The sequence below is a fragment of the Orcinus orca genome, chromosome 1, assembly GCF_937001465.1.
Source record: "Orcinus orca chromosome 1, mOrcOrc1.1, whole genome shotgun sequence".
Classification (NCBI taxonomy): domain Eukaryota; kingdom Metazoa; phylum Chordata; class Mammalia; order Artiodactyla; family Delphinidae; genus Orcinus; species Orcinus orca.
In genome coordinates this window covers 158,667,103-158,682,922 of record NC_064559.1, presented here as the reverse complement: position 1 = coordinate 158,682,922, position 15,820 = coordinate 158,667,103, and the positions used below count along the sequence as shown (strand labels likewise).

The 15,820-nt window shown below is 40.7% G+C and overlaps 1 pseudogene; it reads left to right on the top strand.

Annotated features, from left to right (window-relative positions):
* Positions 1-6,740: 6,740 nt before the first annotated feature.
* LOC101278195 (40S ribosomal protein SA-like) lies at positions 6,741-7,852 on the top strand (annotated as a pseudogene).
* The last annotated feature ends 7,968 nt before the right edge of the window (positions 7,853-15,820 follow it).

The following is a 15,820-nucleotide window of genomic DNA, read 5'->3' as shown; positions in this document are numbered from 1 at the left end:
TTGAACAAATCACTTAATAGTCCTTGGTTTTTGTTTTGTTATCTGCAAGTGTGGTCTGGGGGTTCTAAAGACATGCCTTAAGAGTTCACTTTACTTTATATATAGATTTTGATTCTCCAAGTCTCTGACTCTAGCTGTATATCAGCCCGGCACCTTGCTAGAATAACCAGCCAAAATTCTATGCTTCTGGCATTCAGAAAAATGTAAAATCTCTAACATTATAATTCCATGTACCTGATATGGGAAATCCTACAGTCATTAACCAACTGTTTGCCCCACCTATAGCCATTCGTGGTAGCCAATCACAAAGAAAGGTCTCATTCCTGGTGTTCCAGTGGTTAGGACTCAGTGCTTTCAATGCTGGGGCCCAGGTTCAATACATGGTCGGGGAACTAAAATCCCATAAGCTGCGAGGCATGGCCAAAATAATTAATTAATTAATTAATTAATTATTTTAAAGAAGATTGTATTACCTGTTTTACATTTCTGATAAGAATTATATTGTCCGTGCTCCCAAAGCAGCAATTTGTACTATAATCCTAAGAAAGAGCAAATAGATGAACTCCAAGTTCATATCCATTACAATATTTTAGAATATTAGTTGTATCATTTACTGCTCCTTCTAAAATAAATACACAGAGAATATTACCAAGAGACACGTTAAATGAATCACTCTGAGAAAAATGCCAAATACAGCACAGAAAAATGACTAAAACTAATTCTTTTCTTACAGCAACTCATCAAAACTGACTATCTAGTCATTTTCATACACCTAACTCTGAGTTGAAAAATTCAATCTCATTAACTGAAAAAACTCTCCCACCAGCTTAATATTCTCTGTCTAGTGCCAACATTATATTCTTTTGCAGTCTGATTAGAGATAGGCCCATTTTTCTCTTAACCTTTTATGCATTTGATCCAAAAAAACTGTACTTGAAAAACAAAATCAAAATAAAACTGAATTCTTATTTGTTACCAGAGGATTGGTTGGTTGTGAAATCTAGTTGCTGAAAATTTGAAGTCATAATGGAAAAATCAACATTTCTTGTTGGGCAATGCCCACTTCATGCTGTTTTCTGCCTCTAGAAGATGTTTTCTTAAGGGAGTGAGACCACAATCAGACATAATTCAACCTTCCTATCTGCCATCTAGAAATATTCAGGTAAGAGAAAAAGAACTAAGGATGGTCAAATATCAAGAAAACCCTACCACCAGTAACTATTAGATTCAGAAATGAATAAAAATAATGACATATGTATGGCACTTTAAACATTTCAATGTATTTATGTCCATGGTTTCACTTGATGTACTGGTAACCTTATGAGCTAACATAAGGCATTAACTCCCATGCATAGGAAGGGGAAATGAGACAGAAATCACTTGCCTGGTCACACAATGAGCCTGCTATGGACTGAATTGTGTCCCCCCACCAATTCATATGTTCAAACCCTAACACCAGTGTGACTGTATTTAGAGATAGGGCCAAAAGGAGGTAATTAAAGTTAAATGAGGTCATAAGGGTGGGTTCCCAGACATGATAGGATTAGTGTCCTTATAAGAAGAGACACTAGAGAGCTCACTCACTCTGAGTGCAAACAAACAACAGGTCATGTGAGCACATGGCAAGAAGGCCACCACCCACAAGCCAGGAAGGAAGTCCTGTCCAGAAACCAACCTTGCTGAAACTCTAATCTCAGACATCTAGGCTCTCGAACTGTGAGAAAAGAAATGTCTGTCAGTTAAGCCACCCGGTCTATGGCATTTTGTTATGGCAACTTGAGCTAAGACAGAGCTAATGATCATGCAACTTCTCTGAGAACCAGTCTCCTTACTTTTAGTCTTGTGCTATGTCAATATAATATAATGGCCAGCATTGAACTACTGAGAATGATCACTTGAATTTCAAGCAATTTTTCCTGAACTTATAATTGGGGCTGCCCCAAGCGGCTGTCTCTTCATCTAGCAAGTAACAGAAGTATTACTATAAGGAAAATATCCTTCAGAGGGGAAAAAATGCAATAATCATCATAAATGTGCAACAAATCCTATGGATTTCTCTTTAGCAATAAACTTTTAAACTAATTCCTTTTTTAAAAAAGTCCTCTTGTTATTGAGGAATGGTTTTTTTCTTATGCCTAATGTTTCCTTCCTATAAAGACAGCTAAGCCCTGTCTCTTCCATTTCCTCATTTGAACCTAACTGATAAAACTTTATAAAGAATGCTCACATTGGCTTAAGTCTTCTTTCTCTTGAGATGAGCCTATCCAAAGTAAGCACAAACTCTTTGCTTTTCCATGTTAAAAATCTTACCTATGCCGTCCTTCCATGTAAGAAAGCCCAGGACCTAGTGGGTAAGTATACCTAATGTCAGGATTTTGCTAGAAAGCCTATTTGGCTCTCACACTAAGCCAACATAGCCTGTATCAGTAATAAAGACGCTATTTTGGCCTCAGCACTTACTCTCTTTACAAAATCTCTCAAATTACTCAGAAAGAAGAGCAGGGTGTTATCTAATGCAAGTCCTTTCATAGAGCACCAGCATAACTGCAGGACAAACTTTTTTTTTTTTTTTTTGCTGTACGCGGGCTTCTCACTGCTGCGGCCCCTCCCGCTGCGGACCACAGGCTCCAGACGCACAGGCCCAGCGGCCACCGCCCATGGGCCCAGCCGCTCCGCGGCACGCGGGACCCTCGCGGACCAGGGCACGAACCCGCGTCCCCCGCATCAGCAGGTGGACTCCCAACCACTGCGCCACCAGAGAAGCCCAGGACAAACTTGATTTCAATTGTCTCTACCATTTGAGAAGCCAGGAGAAAACATGAACCTTAATGGAGGTGGAATTATCCTTGCTATGACTGCAGTAAACGTTTGTTGAAGAGGAAAAAAAATGGAAAGGGAAGATATACCATATACATGCAGTTTTAATGGAAAGCCTATTTCTGCCATATACATTAGAGAAATTGTTCAAGAACAGTTCATCCATGTGAAAATATTAGCACTGTAATTCTGCCAAGGTCAGTAAGACCTAGTGATTTGCTGAGATATCACCTTCATTTCACCAGGTAAATAAAGGCTCCTTTTTCAGTATGTCCTATCTAAGAAGGCACTCCATAGCAACAGTTAAATTATGAATACAGCACATATGTTCCATACCATATCATTTACAGCACAATTTAGCATAGACATAATGCTTTGTAACAAACTACAATACCATTCACAAAATGCATTTAAATAGCATAATTTAGTTCATTAAATTCAATCATTTACAGTAAATCAAAATCATCATAGGAATTGAAGAGAGTACACAGTTGTTTGTTTGAATAGTTAAGCTAGGTAAGTCAATTTCTTTTTGAAGGTCAAGGACAGAGTTATTTCCATTTTCTGTTATAAAAAAGATACAGCTGGTGTCAAAAGATAATTTAATGTCACCTCAAAATGATCAACCCTCTTTTCTTTCCTCCCCCCTCTCTCTCTCTCTCCTGGTTGCATATCATATCCCTGCCACTCCTAAAATATATCCAATTCTCCGAAAACATTTTACATACTAGTTAACTAGAATGTGTCTGCAGATTTCACAAAATCTCAAATGGACAATTTCTTTAAATTTTTAACCAAAACACGTACATTTGGCCCTGAGAAAGGTTCAAACACTAGATCACAGTACATGTCATCATCTGCTTATCTGTCTGCTTTTCATACCATATTGTAATCCCCTTGTGGGTAGGAGCCTAGTCAATCATATTTAGATTCCTACAACCTAGCACAGTGTTTGTTGATTGTAAATTCCTTGAAAGCTAGGATTCGTTCTTTTATTTATCTATTTTTATTCCTTCTGGCGCCTACCATAATGCTTTACACAGACACAGTAAACATTCATTGATTTAAAAATCTCACTGGAGGGGCTTACCTAAGGACATATTTTATAAGCACACAAATTCAGTATATTTTTTATCGTCTTAATAAACCAGTGCCTAGAAAGACAAAGGCAAAGTAAGAAAAGAGAGGACCTCTCCAGAATTTAACACAAACTATTTGACCTCTCTGATTGTTACACAGTCCAATGTACTCTGAGCAGAATCACATTCCAGGTGGCAACAACTGTCTCCACCTTTCAAGTCTTTCTCTCAGCCTTTGCATAAAATGCTTTCAGCACAAACTCAGCAGTAATCAACAGTATGAGGATTTCAGCTCAAGTGCACCTGCCTTAAGGTTAATGCAATCTACACAGCATTCATGGGCTCAGCATTTACCTAGATGTTCCATAACCCTATATATGCCTTGCCCTAGGTACTGTGTTAATTGCAGAGGATACGAACTCAAGTAAGACCTGCACTCTCTCCTCAGGCTGCTTAGAATCTAGCGGGGCACACCATCAACAATGCAGTGTCTGAGGTAAGCACAAGTGCTCAGAGAGACAGAGAGCACGCTATCTTGATAACAAAAAGATAGCATTCCCCACCCCATGTGAAGAACTGATTTCCACTCTCAGCCCTTTATGAGAGGGCCAGTGATACACTGGAGGAAGTTTAAAAGGAGAGCTGTCAGATGGAAGGCTGCCTTCTCACATTTCCTCCCCTCAGGCTACCTTTCCCCTTACTTAAAAAGGAGGGAGAGTGGGAAAGAATGTTGGAAGATTAAGGGGGAAATTTTTTTAATTGAAAGTAACTGTTCTTGAAATTATCTGAGTATTGCTAAGGTGAGTATTGCTGGTTTGAGGAACCAAGTCAGAGTCCATTACCATGAACAGCCTTTAATTGTATTAACGCCCTACACTGAGAATATCAATAGCTCCACAGAGACCAAGCAATAAAAAACTCCTTAGATTGCATTAAAGACCTCTGTACTCTGGCTTCAGTCTTGTCTCTCTTAGTATCAGAGACTGCTAGTTTCCTCCAATATCCATTTCCCCCTTCCTCTATCAGTAATAAAAATTTTAGCTAGAAACACAGTCACCCAGAAAAAAAATTGTTCCCCAGCTTCCCTTGCAGTTAGATGTGGCCATGTGACTAAATTCAGGCCAACAGGACACTAGTGAAAATGTCAGTAGGAAAATTCTGGGAACCTAAAGAGACAGTGGATGCGTACCTCATCCTGCCCACTGGGACATGCCATGCCAATCCTGGATTGCCTACCTCCAGATTTTTAATTAAAAGGGAAATTATTTTCTATTGTATTTCAGACACCGAATTCAGCCTCTATTTGAACATTCTGTTATTTGCAACCTCCCTTTCCCCCAGGTCCTCCTCTGGTGGCCTGCTATGAGCCGGGCGCTGTGCTAAGTCTCTAAATACCTCATCTCATTTCAATCCTCACAAATACCCTGTTAGGTAGCTACTATTATTAGCTTTGTTTTACAGATGAAGAAACTGAGACTTAGAAAGATGAATTTACTTGCTAACAAGAGGCAAAGCCAGGTTTTTGAACCCAGGCAGTTTGTCTCCAGAGGCTACACTTATAATCTCTATAACAACACTGTCCTTTCCACAGGGATGTAAGCGTTCTATGTCTGTGCTGTCTAATACGGTAGGCACTACCCACATGTGGCTGTGAAGCACTTGAAATATGGCTAGTACAACTGAGGAGCTGAAATTTCTATTTCATTTAATTTTAATTAATTTAAATTTCAATAGCCACATAGGGGTAATGGCTACTGTGTTGAATGCTGCAGCTCTAAAGACTCTGTGTTGAAGCTCTAGAAAATAGCACCAGCATGCTTTGTGTTGACCAGGTGCTCGGTAGATATTTGCTTTAGTACTCTGAATTGGACTGAGGTGAACATCAACCACACTAGATATAATCGATGTAGATAAAAAAAAAAAAAAAACCCTGAAAAAGGGACAAACTTAACAAATTCAGGGACAACATGAAAAAAAGACAAAGTTGAAGCAACAACAACAACAAAAAAACACTCAAGCTCGGCATTTGCAGCAGAAGAGAACACTCAACTCATTTTGTCTTTGCTCAAGCAGAGTCTGGAAGAGGTATGTCAAGATGACCAATTAAATGACGTATAAACCCAGTTTAATAAAAGCTGGGCTTGGGCTTCCCTGGTGGCGCAGTGGTTGAGAGTCCGCCTGCCGATGCAGGGGACACGGGTTCGTGCCCCAGTCCAGGAGGACCCCACATGCCGTGGAGCGGCTGGGCCCGTGAGCCATGGCCGCTAAGCCTGCGCGTCTGGAGCCTGTGCTCCGCGACGGGAGAGGCCACAACAGTGAGAGGCCCGCGTACCGCAAAAAACAAAACAAAACAAAAAAAGCTGGGCTGGCATCCATTTACAAAAACCTTCAGAGGACACTGAGGTTTCTCATGCTATCTTTAAAGAAACTGTCTGTAAAAGGTTGGAATGGGTCTCACTAGGCTGGAAAGAATAAGTTCAGATCACTGTATTTAACAACCATTCATCATACATTCCATTTTTCATTTGGTAGGGAAATGACAGAAACTCACTCTCTCCTGGTTACAGCAATTCAGAGCAAAAAACCTTCTAGTTATACTATCAGGCCAAACTCTAAATTTTAGGCCCCTTTGGAATTTTTCACTCTTGCTTTTACCCCACCGAGGTGGGGCACTAAAGAATGCAGTCAGGGACCCACACCGTTAGGTGAGCTCCTCCCAGCCTGGCCATTCCCAGTGTGACCTTTCACCAGGTCCCTGGCATAAGGCAGTGTGTCGTCTCCTGGAGCAAAGCCAGAATGTAAGATGAAAAGCCACATGTGGAGGATGACGCAAGGGAAATAATCATGACCCTCATACTGAGAGCCAGAAAGAAATCTGAGGTCTTAAGCACGCTGGTTCCTAAGCCTGGGGGTTTTACTCAGCATAAAACTCCCTTAACATTTTATTTTGTAGGGCTTCCAGACACCGAACGGTGAGCATACTAGCAGTCAAACTTTGGGTGTACCACTCTGCACTACCCACAGAGGGGTCTAGATGGTGTTGTCCTGGGTTTCCATAATAACTTAAAGGGAAAGTTTCACAATAACCAGAGCCTTTGATGTCCCACAAATGAAGGAAGAGGATGTCCTCAAATTCCAAGCAGCAGGAGTCCACTTAGGTAGCACCAACCTTGACTTCCAGATGGAACAATACATCTCCTAAAGGAGAAGTGACGGCATCTACATTATAGATCTGAAGGGGACCTGGGAGAAGCTTCTGCAGATGGCTTCTGCCATTGTTACCATTTAAAAACTGATCAGTGTCATATCCTCCAGGAACACTGGCCAGAGGGCTGTGCTGAAGTTTGCTGCTGTCACCGGAGCCACTCCTATTGCTGTCCGCTTCACTCCTGGAACCTTCACTAACCAGATCCAGGCAGCCTTCCAGGGGCCGCGTCTTCTGGGGGTTACTGATCCCAGGGCTGACGACCAGCCTCTCACAGAGGTGTTGTACATTAACCCACCTACCACTGCTCCCTGTAACACAGACTCTCCTCTGCGCCCTGTGGACACTGCCATCCTTGCAGCAACAAGGGAGTTCACTCAGTGGGTCTGAGGTGGTGGATCCTGGCCCAGGGAGTTCTGCACATGCGTGGTACCATCCCGTGTGCACATCGTGGGAAGTCATGCCTGATCTCTGCTTCTACAGAGGTGCTGGAGAGACTGAAAAGGAAGAGCAGGCCATGCTGAGAAGTCCATGGCCAAGGAGGAACATCAGGGTGAATGGACTGCTGCAGCTCCCAAGTTCACTGTATTCTACCCGCGGTCGCAGACGGGTCTGAAGGCGCAGGTGCCTCTGTGCCTGCCCAGAAGTTCCTGCACAAGACGGGAGCCCTCAGCCCGCCACTGAGGACTGGTCTGCAGCTCCCACTGCTCAGGCCACTGAAAGGGTAGGAACAACCTCTGAGTGGTCTTAAGCTGTTCTTCCCCAAGCTTTTAAGCAGGAAACAGAAATAAGGTAGATAGAAAATAAACATCCGTTTCTTTAAAAAAACAAAACAAAAAACAGTTCTGGGTATAAAGTGTTTGTACTATTCAACTCAAGGGCCCATTGAGTCCAACAAACATTTTTTTAGTTCCTACTATGTGATGGCAATGCTGAGTGCTAAGAGCACAGATAGGAATACAATGACACATAACAATCATTGGGACATTCTGGAACAATGTCTTATGGAGAACAAATAGTTTTAAAATCACTGCCGTGCCTTACATATACTATTTCAGTTAAGCCTCAAAAGCCTCTATAAGATTGGTATGATTACTCCTGTTTTCTCAAGGGAAGAGGTTGAAGCTCAATGATTAAACAACGTGCCTGTTTGTACAACTGGTAATTGCCACAGGCCAGATCCAAATCCAGGCCAAATATGTGTCTTCTACTATATATAGAATAGATAACTAACAAGATCCTACTGAATAGCACAGGGAACTCGATTCAGTACTCTGTAATGACCCATATGGGAATAGAATCTAAAAAAGAGTGGATACATGTGTATGTAGAACTGACTCACTTTGCTGTACAGCAGAAACACAACATTGTAAATCAACTATAATGCAATAAAAAAAATTAATTAAAAAAAGTGTGTCCTTCTCACCAGGCTAGTCTCTTCCCCCATCCCTCCCAAATACAACTGAAAGACAGTAGATTCAAAGATTAGCCCCCAAAGATATCACATATCTTTGGGGCCTGTAACAGCTTGGTCTCTCACAAGTTGAAGTAACTACTTCACCAAACAATAACAATGACTTATTGAATGTCTACTATACCCAAGTACTTATCATATATGATCTCCAGTGTCACAATTATCCTGTAAGGCAAGTATTATTAATATGACCATCCCCATTTGACAAATAAAGAAACTAAGTCTCAGGAAAATTACTTGCGTTGGCCAAAACCATACAAGTACTAAAGGAAAGAATCAACACTGGAACCCATTTAGCTCCTAAGTCAATACTCTTTCAACTAACCATTCTGCCTTGAAAAACAAAGACTCTGAAATCAGAGTAAACTCTGGATTTAATATTGGGCCCAGACCTTCCTGGGGAGGGGGGGAGGAACTTCTTACTTGATTACCTAGCAGAAGGGGATGGGTTTGGAAGAAGAAACCCATTAAGCCATGTGTAAGAAATAACGAACCAACCAGATTCCAAGTTAGAGGATGGAAGGCTCCACAAGCATCAGGAGAGTATCAGAGGCCCCCAATGCATAAAATATGGATTAACACTGCTGAGAATAGTGAGAAGCACAGAAATCTGGAGCCAAAAAATCTGACTTTGAATCCTGGCTTTGTTGCTTACTATCTGCGTAATTTTAAGCAAGTTATTTCAATCTCTTTGGACCTCATTATTGTTTTTGTATCTGCCAATGTAGATTATTCAATTTGCTAATGTGAAGTGCTTTGCAAAAAGAGTCAACAGTTTTAAGAAACTGCAATGTGCCAGGACGTGAACTAGAGTTGGAAGTTGTGATGAAATTGTGAAAAGATTACATGCAAACCCCCTTAACACTAACAAGAACCATGAGATCATTTTTTTTTTTTTTTCCATGAGATCATTTTTAATAGTACCCCTTTTTCAAGAGAAGGAAACTAAGGTCCGGAGAAATGAAGTACTTTGGCCAAGGTCACAGAGCCAGTAAGTGTTAGAGCTATGATTTGAAGCCAGGAGCTGGACTCTAGAGACTACACTTTTACTCCCTGTACTGGGATGCTCTGGGAAGCCAGGGAACAGCAGCAGGAGCAGGACTGGAACACATCACTTCTGAGAGTCGGTACTCAAGTTAAAGCTAAGAAGCCTAGGGCTTCCCTGGTGGCACAGTGGTTGAGAGTCTGCCTGCCGATGCAGGGGACACGGGTTCATGCCCCGGTCCGGGAAGATCCCACATGCCGCAGAGCGGCTGGGCCCGTGAGCCATGGCCGCTGAGCCTGCCCGTCCAGAGCCTGTGCTCCGCAACAGGAGAGGCCACAACAGTGAGAGGCCCGCTTACTGCAAAAAAAAAAAAAAGCTAAGAAGCCTGGAGAAAAATGAGTAGCCTGGAGCAATGAGGGTCAGATAAAGCACTGAGCTAGAAACAAATAAGGAGGCAGCAACCTGGAAGTTACAAATATCACTGAGTAAGTAAGGCAAGATGAGCAGTCACAGGACTGGGTTGATAAGAAATAGAAGAACCCAAGGGGAAAACAGAGAAAAGACAGAGGAAGAAAAATACTAATAGACAATAAATATATGGAAGTCTCTATACCAAGTCGTTAATAGGGAAGAAATTATGTCTGGGAATAGGGAGTGTGCTACATGAAAGAAAACTTCTGCTTTTATTATGTTTCAGGATTATTTAACTCTGACCAAACAGCAGTGTTGCTTCTGCAATTTTAAAATTAATAAAACTAAGAATACTAAAATATATGACAAAACAAAGAAATTCCAGTGGGTTTAGATGGAAGAACAAGGTACGGAGGTCAAAATCCAAATAATAAGCTTGGCACAGCAGAGGATCCAAACCCAGGGCACCTATTGGATCGGAATCCAGGGAGACACAGACTAGAATGGCAGAGCTGGAAGGGGCCTTAAACTATGTCTAACTTCCACCCCCATTTCATTTTTTTTTTTTTAACATCTTTATTGGAGTATAATTGCTTTACAATGTTGTGTTAGTTTCTGCTTTATTACAAAGTGAATCAGCTATACATATACATATATCCCCATATCTCTTCCCTCTTGCGTCTCCCTCCCACCCTCCCTATCCCACCCCTCTAGGTGGTCACAAAGCTCCAAGCTGATCTCCCTGTGCTATGCGGCTGCTTCCCACTAGCTATCGATTTTACATTTGGTAGTGTATATATGTCCATGCCACTCTCTCACTTCGTCCCAGCTTACCCTTCCCCCTCCCCGTGTCCTCAAGTCCATTCTCTAGTAGGTCTGCATCTACAGAGTGAAGTAAGTCAGAAAGAGAAAAACAAATACCGTATGCTAACACATATATATGGAATCTAAAAAATTTAAAAATAAATTTTTTTAATGGTCATGAAGAACCTAGGGGCAGGACGGGAATAAAGACACACTTCATTTTTTAAGTGAGGGAAACCGAGGCCCAGAGAGGGAAGTGTAATGAGTCCAACGTCACATCATTCATTGCTACACAACATAGACACAAACTTGGCCCCAGGTTATAGGCAGTTTCAGACTCTACAGATTAAAACAAGAGACAGAGACAGGCTGGGATGGAGGAACAGGTACCAAAGAGAACACACTTCCTGACAACAGTCACTAAAAAAAGCAATCCTACACCCTTGTGAATGTGCAGAGAATCCCTGTGGTCTTCTCAGGGATTTTTCTGCTCTGTAGAACAAGGGAGTCTTTGGGGAAAAGCGGAAAGATGCCTGAGCATCAAGATTTTGCAGACAAGCAATCAGAGCCCACAACGCAAAAGGACTGCCTTTTCTCTAATAAAATAAACATCCATGAGACTTCAGGCGAGTCATTTAATCTCTCTCAACCTCGGTTTCTCCATCGTTCAGAATATCTCTCCAAATAAGGTTGTTGTTGCAGAATCAGGACTTCTCAAATTGTATTTGGCAAAACTCTAGGGGATGGGGTTTGGGGAGTTCCATTGGTACCTGTGTTTGGGAAACCTTGCATTCTCTATCTGCCATCTTGGAGATTCAAGGTGCACATGAAATGGGCATTTGCTCTTTTTGACTGCCCAGCATCATTCATCCTATTTCCACCAATAACTCTGCTGTCCATTTGGAAATCAACCCTTCTCCTTTCGGTTCATGTAGATCCTATGGGGTTGACTTCCATGCCCTGGCACAAAGCATGACACATGACCAATGACCCAAGTGAGGCCAAAGTATGACACACCCCCCTCCTCCAGATGATGCTGACAATTAAGTTTTCTGGAATTCTTTTCCTCCCTTATAAAGTAAAATGATAATAATGCGTTTCTAGAATAGTTGTAAGGATTGAGATAATGCATGTAAGGCATCTAGTTCAGTACCCAACACATTACTAGTACTCAATAAAAAGGAATTATTGGGCTTCCCTGGTGGCGCAGTGGTTGAGAGTCCGCCTGCCGATGCAGGGGACACGGGTTCGTGCCCCAGTCCGGGAAGATCCCACATGCCGCGGAGCGGCTGGGCCCGTGAGCCATGGCCGCTGAGCCTGCGCGTCCGGAGCCTGTGCTCCGCAACGGGAGAGGCCACAGCAGTGAGAGGCCCGCGTACCGCAAAAAATAATAATAATAATAATAAAATAAAAAGGAATTATTAATATTACTTAAAATTTTCACTGTATTAGGGCTAGGAGAAACAGGTATAAACATTCAGTAGGACTCTTTAGGTTGTAAATGACCAAAAACTCACACCAGATTGAGCAAAAAGTGAAATTGGCTCACACCACTGAAAAATCCAGAGGGAGATTTTCCTGGCTTTCGTCTAAACGTGATCCAGAGGCACCCACCTTCTGCCTCCGGCTCTTAGCCTTACTTCCCTCCATACTGTACGCCACAAGGAGGCAATGTGCCAGTCAGCAACTTCATGCCCACATTCTCCCAGGTTTCGGTCTAGCAAAACAGTCAGTTCTTCCTGGTGGCTCCCATCTGAGCTTGGGGCTTTGGAACAACTTAGGTCATGGGCCCAGCCCCGAAACAACAATGTTATTAGGAATGGCAACTATGTGAGGTGATGGATGTGTGGATTAATGTCATTGTGGTAGTCATTTAATAATGTATATGTCTATCAAATCATTATGTTGTACAGTTTAAGTGTATACAACTTCTCATAAAACTGAGGGAAAAATAAAGGCATTAAAATAAACAATGTTATTAGGAGGACTTAATACCCTGGCCAGGACTGAGTCACATGATCTATTCCAGGTGGAGCCCCACCAACTACATGGGAAAGAAATGGTTCTCTAAAGGACATTTGGGTAGAGCTCCAAAATAAGGAGGAGCAGAAAAAAACAAATACCTATTAGAAGATAAAATAAAATCTTTGTAACAAACTAATAAGAACAGAACACCAAAACAGATATTTTCATATATTATTTTGAGTGGGCAATTTGGCAAATACACGTTCCTTTTGCCCAATTCTACTACAAGAAATGTATCCTATACATAAATCACACCAGTGTGCAAGGATGATATTTAGAGGATGATCACTGAAGCATCAGTTGTAATAGCAAAACACTGTCCATTAATATGAAAGTTGTTAAATTATTACATTCATAGGGAAAACACTGCACAATTATGTTTTAATAAGGTAGATCTATATGTTCTGATATGGATATAAGTCTACGATATGCTGTAAAGGGAACAAAGCAAATTGCAAGAAGATAGGTAAATTTGGTCCTGCTTATGTAGATACATAAAAAAAAATCTGGAATAATGTCCAAAAAATGAGTAATACTGTTTATTGCTCAGGAATAAGTACTAGGGAGTTAGGAGTGGCAGGAAGAAGACATTTAGTTTCACTTTATATCCCGTGGGATTTTAATTTGTTTACCTAAATACACACGATTTTTATTACTTTAAAAAGTCTAAAAATCACCTGTTCATTTGACTGTCTATTAACATGACTCACAGTTTGCACCACTGGCTCTAAAGGAGCAAAAATATTTGCTTTATATGTGCTGAAGAAATTTATTAAATTACTAAAAACATGTGTAAATGGGATTTCACCACGAGATTCTACATACTTCCAAAAAGTATACAAATCTTCTTAAGAAGCAGTGTAATATTTTCATGCTAATCTAGCAAATCATCTGGGCTACTGAATCAACTTGGTTCATTTATTTACTTTGTTTATCGGTCAGACCAGCCCATCACAGGATTTTGCCACTATAAATTGGCCCCTGGACTGACTCATTCAGCCAGGAAGCAACTCCATCAAACCCAATAATTAATCAGGCACTCCTCCTCCGTATGTCGCGATGACTATTCATTAAAGCAATGCATATGGCTCTTACCTACATGTGCTAGCTTTTTGCTTTTATTCATGGTTCAACAAATTTATGAACCTTAGGACCAGTGGAACAAAGAAAAATTAGTACAGAAGATATTATAATTAGGCTGACAGTTTAAAATTAGAAAAGAAAAACTGAAATTGAGAAGAGATGTTGCCATTAACAGTAGAATTCATGACACAGCAGACAGCTTTGGATGGCCTTCTATGTGCAAGGTACAAGGTTAAACTCTAGAAACATGAAGAGATACATATGTCATTGTCTGTGCCCATAGTCTTACTTTTTGTTTGAAGAGATAGCACATGTATTGAAAAAAAAATAAGTAATGGTATAAGGTTATCACTGGCGAGTGCCATATATTTCTATTTATCAAGATTCTCATTTAAGGTGTATAAAGCAACTTAGGAGTCATGAGTAAGTGACATATATCATACTGTATATATTATATATACTGTAAGAACTATCACTAAACGTAGAGTATTGTTATGGACTGAATGTTTGTGTTCCCCCCAAATTCATATGTTGAAATCCTACTGCCCAATGTGATGGTGGTGTTGGGAGGTGGGGCCTTTGGGAGGTAACAGGTCATGAGTGTGGAGCCCTCATGAATAGGATTAGTGCCCTTATAAGAAAAGACATGAGAGCTTGCTCCTGCTCTCTGCTGTTTCCTCCACGTGAAGGATACAGTGAGAAGTAGCAGCCTGCAACCCAGAAGAGGACCCTTACCAGATTCTGACCATGCTGGCACTCTGATCTTAGACTTCTAGCCTCCAGAACTGAGAAATTTCTGTTGTTTATAAGCCACTCAGTCTATAATGCTTTGTTATTGCAGCCCAAACTTATATAATACAAATATATAGAAGTTAACCATATCATTTTATAAAATAAGAAATGGATAAATTGAATTGACAATGCTTTGGTAACTTAGGTATTAATAATATAATTTCCAAATGATTTGTTTTAAAATATACACAAGAAGTACAAAACCAAAACAATGATTTTGAATCATCACTGTGAGTGACATAAGATATGACAATAATCATAATCACAATCATAGCTAAGACTTGCCTGGTATTTATTATGTGCTAGGTACTATTCTAAGTTATATATAAATATGTATTTCATCCTCATGACAATTCCATGATGCAAGTAATTTATTATCCCTACTTTATAGATGAGAAAACTGAGGTGCTGAGAAATTAATTAATTTACCCAAGGCAAGTGTCAGGGCCAGACTTCAAAACTAGGCAGTCTGACTTCAGAGTCTACACCCGAAAATACTATGGTGAACGTACAATGTGTATTCTCTAAATTATCACTTTGTTCATATTTTTAAGGAGAAAATAGAAGGCAAAGAATAGTAAAGATACGGTTTCTTCCTCTATTCTGGAATTCTGCACTTCCTTTGTAGCCTCAAGCCATGACTTGCACATAACAGACAATCGATAAATACCTGTCCTATGAATGGTTGAGCTCTAGGACTGGGAGAATAGTATTTGTGATCCATATTCCCCACCTGTCTTCAAAACTCCTGACCACATGACTAGTATTCTAGTAGAGAGTGTGGCTCTCTTCCCAGAGTTCCAAGCAAGAAGCAGAAAGAGTGTCTGCAAAAGTCTGTAATGAGCAAAGCACAGTCTAGGACTCAGCCCTGACACTTTTTAGTTATATAACCTTGGGTAAGTCGATCCACTCCTCTTGGAAATGAATGTTCACATTTTTCAAATGGAAGAGTTGGATTAGATGATTTTAAAACTGTGCTCAGAAGGAAGGACAAAGGGGAAGCATATGAACAGGTGGAACCTCTTTGGCTTCAAGGAGAGTAGCTCCCCTTAAACCTGCTTTACATATTAAGTATATGAGATTTGGTTTGAATAAAGGAACTCAAGGCTTTACAAAATTTGAAAACCACTGGATTTGATCAAATT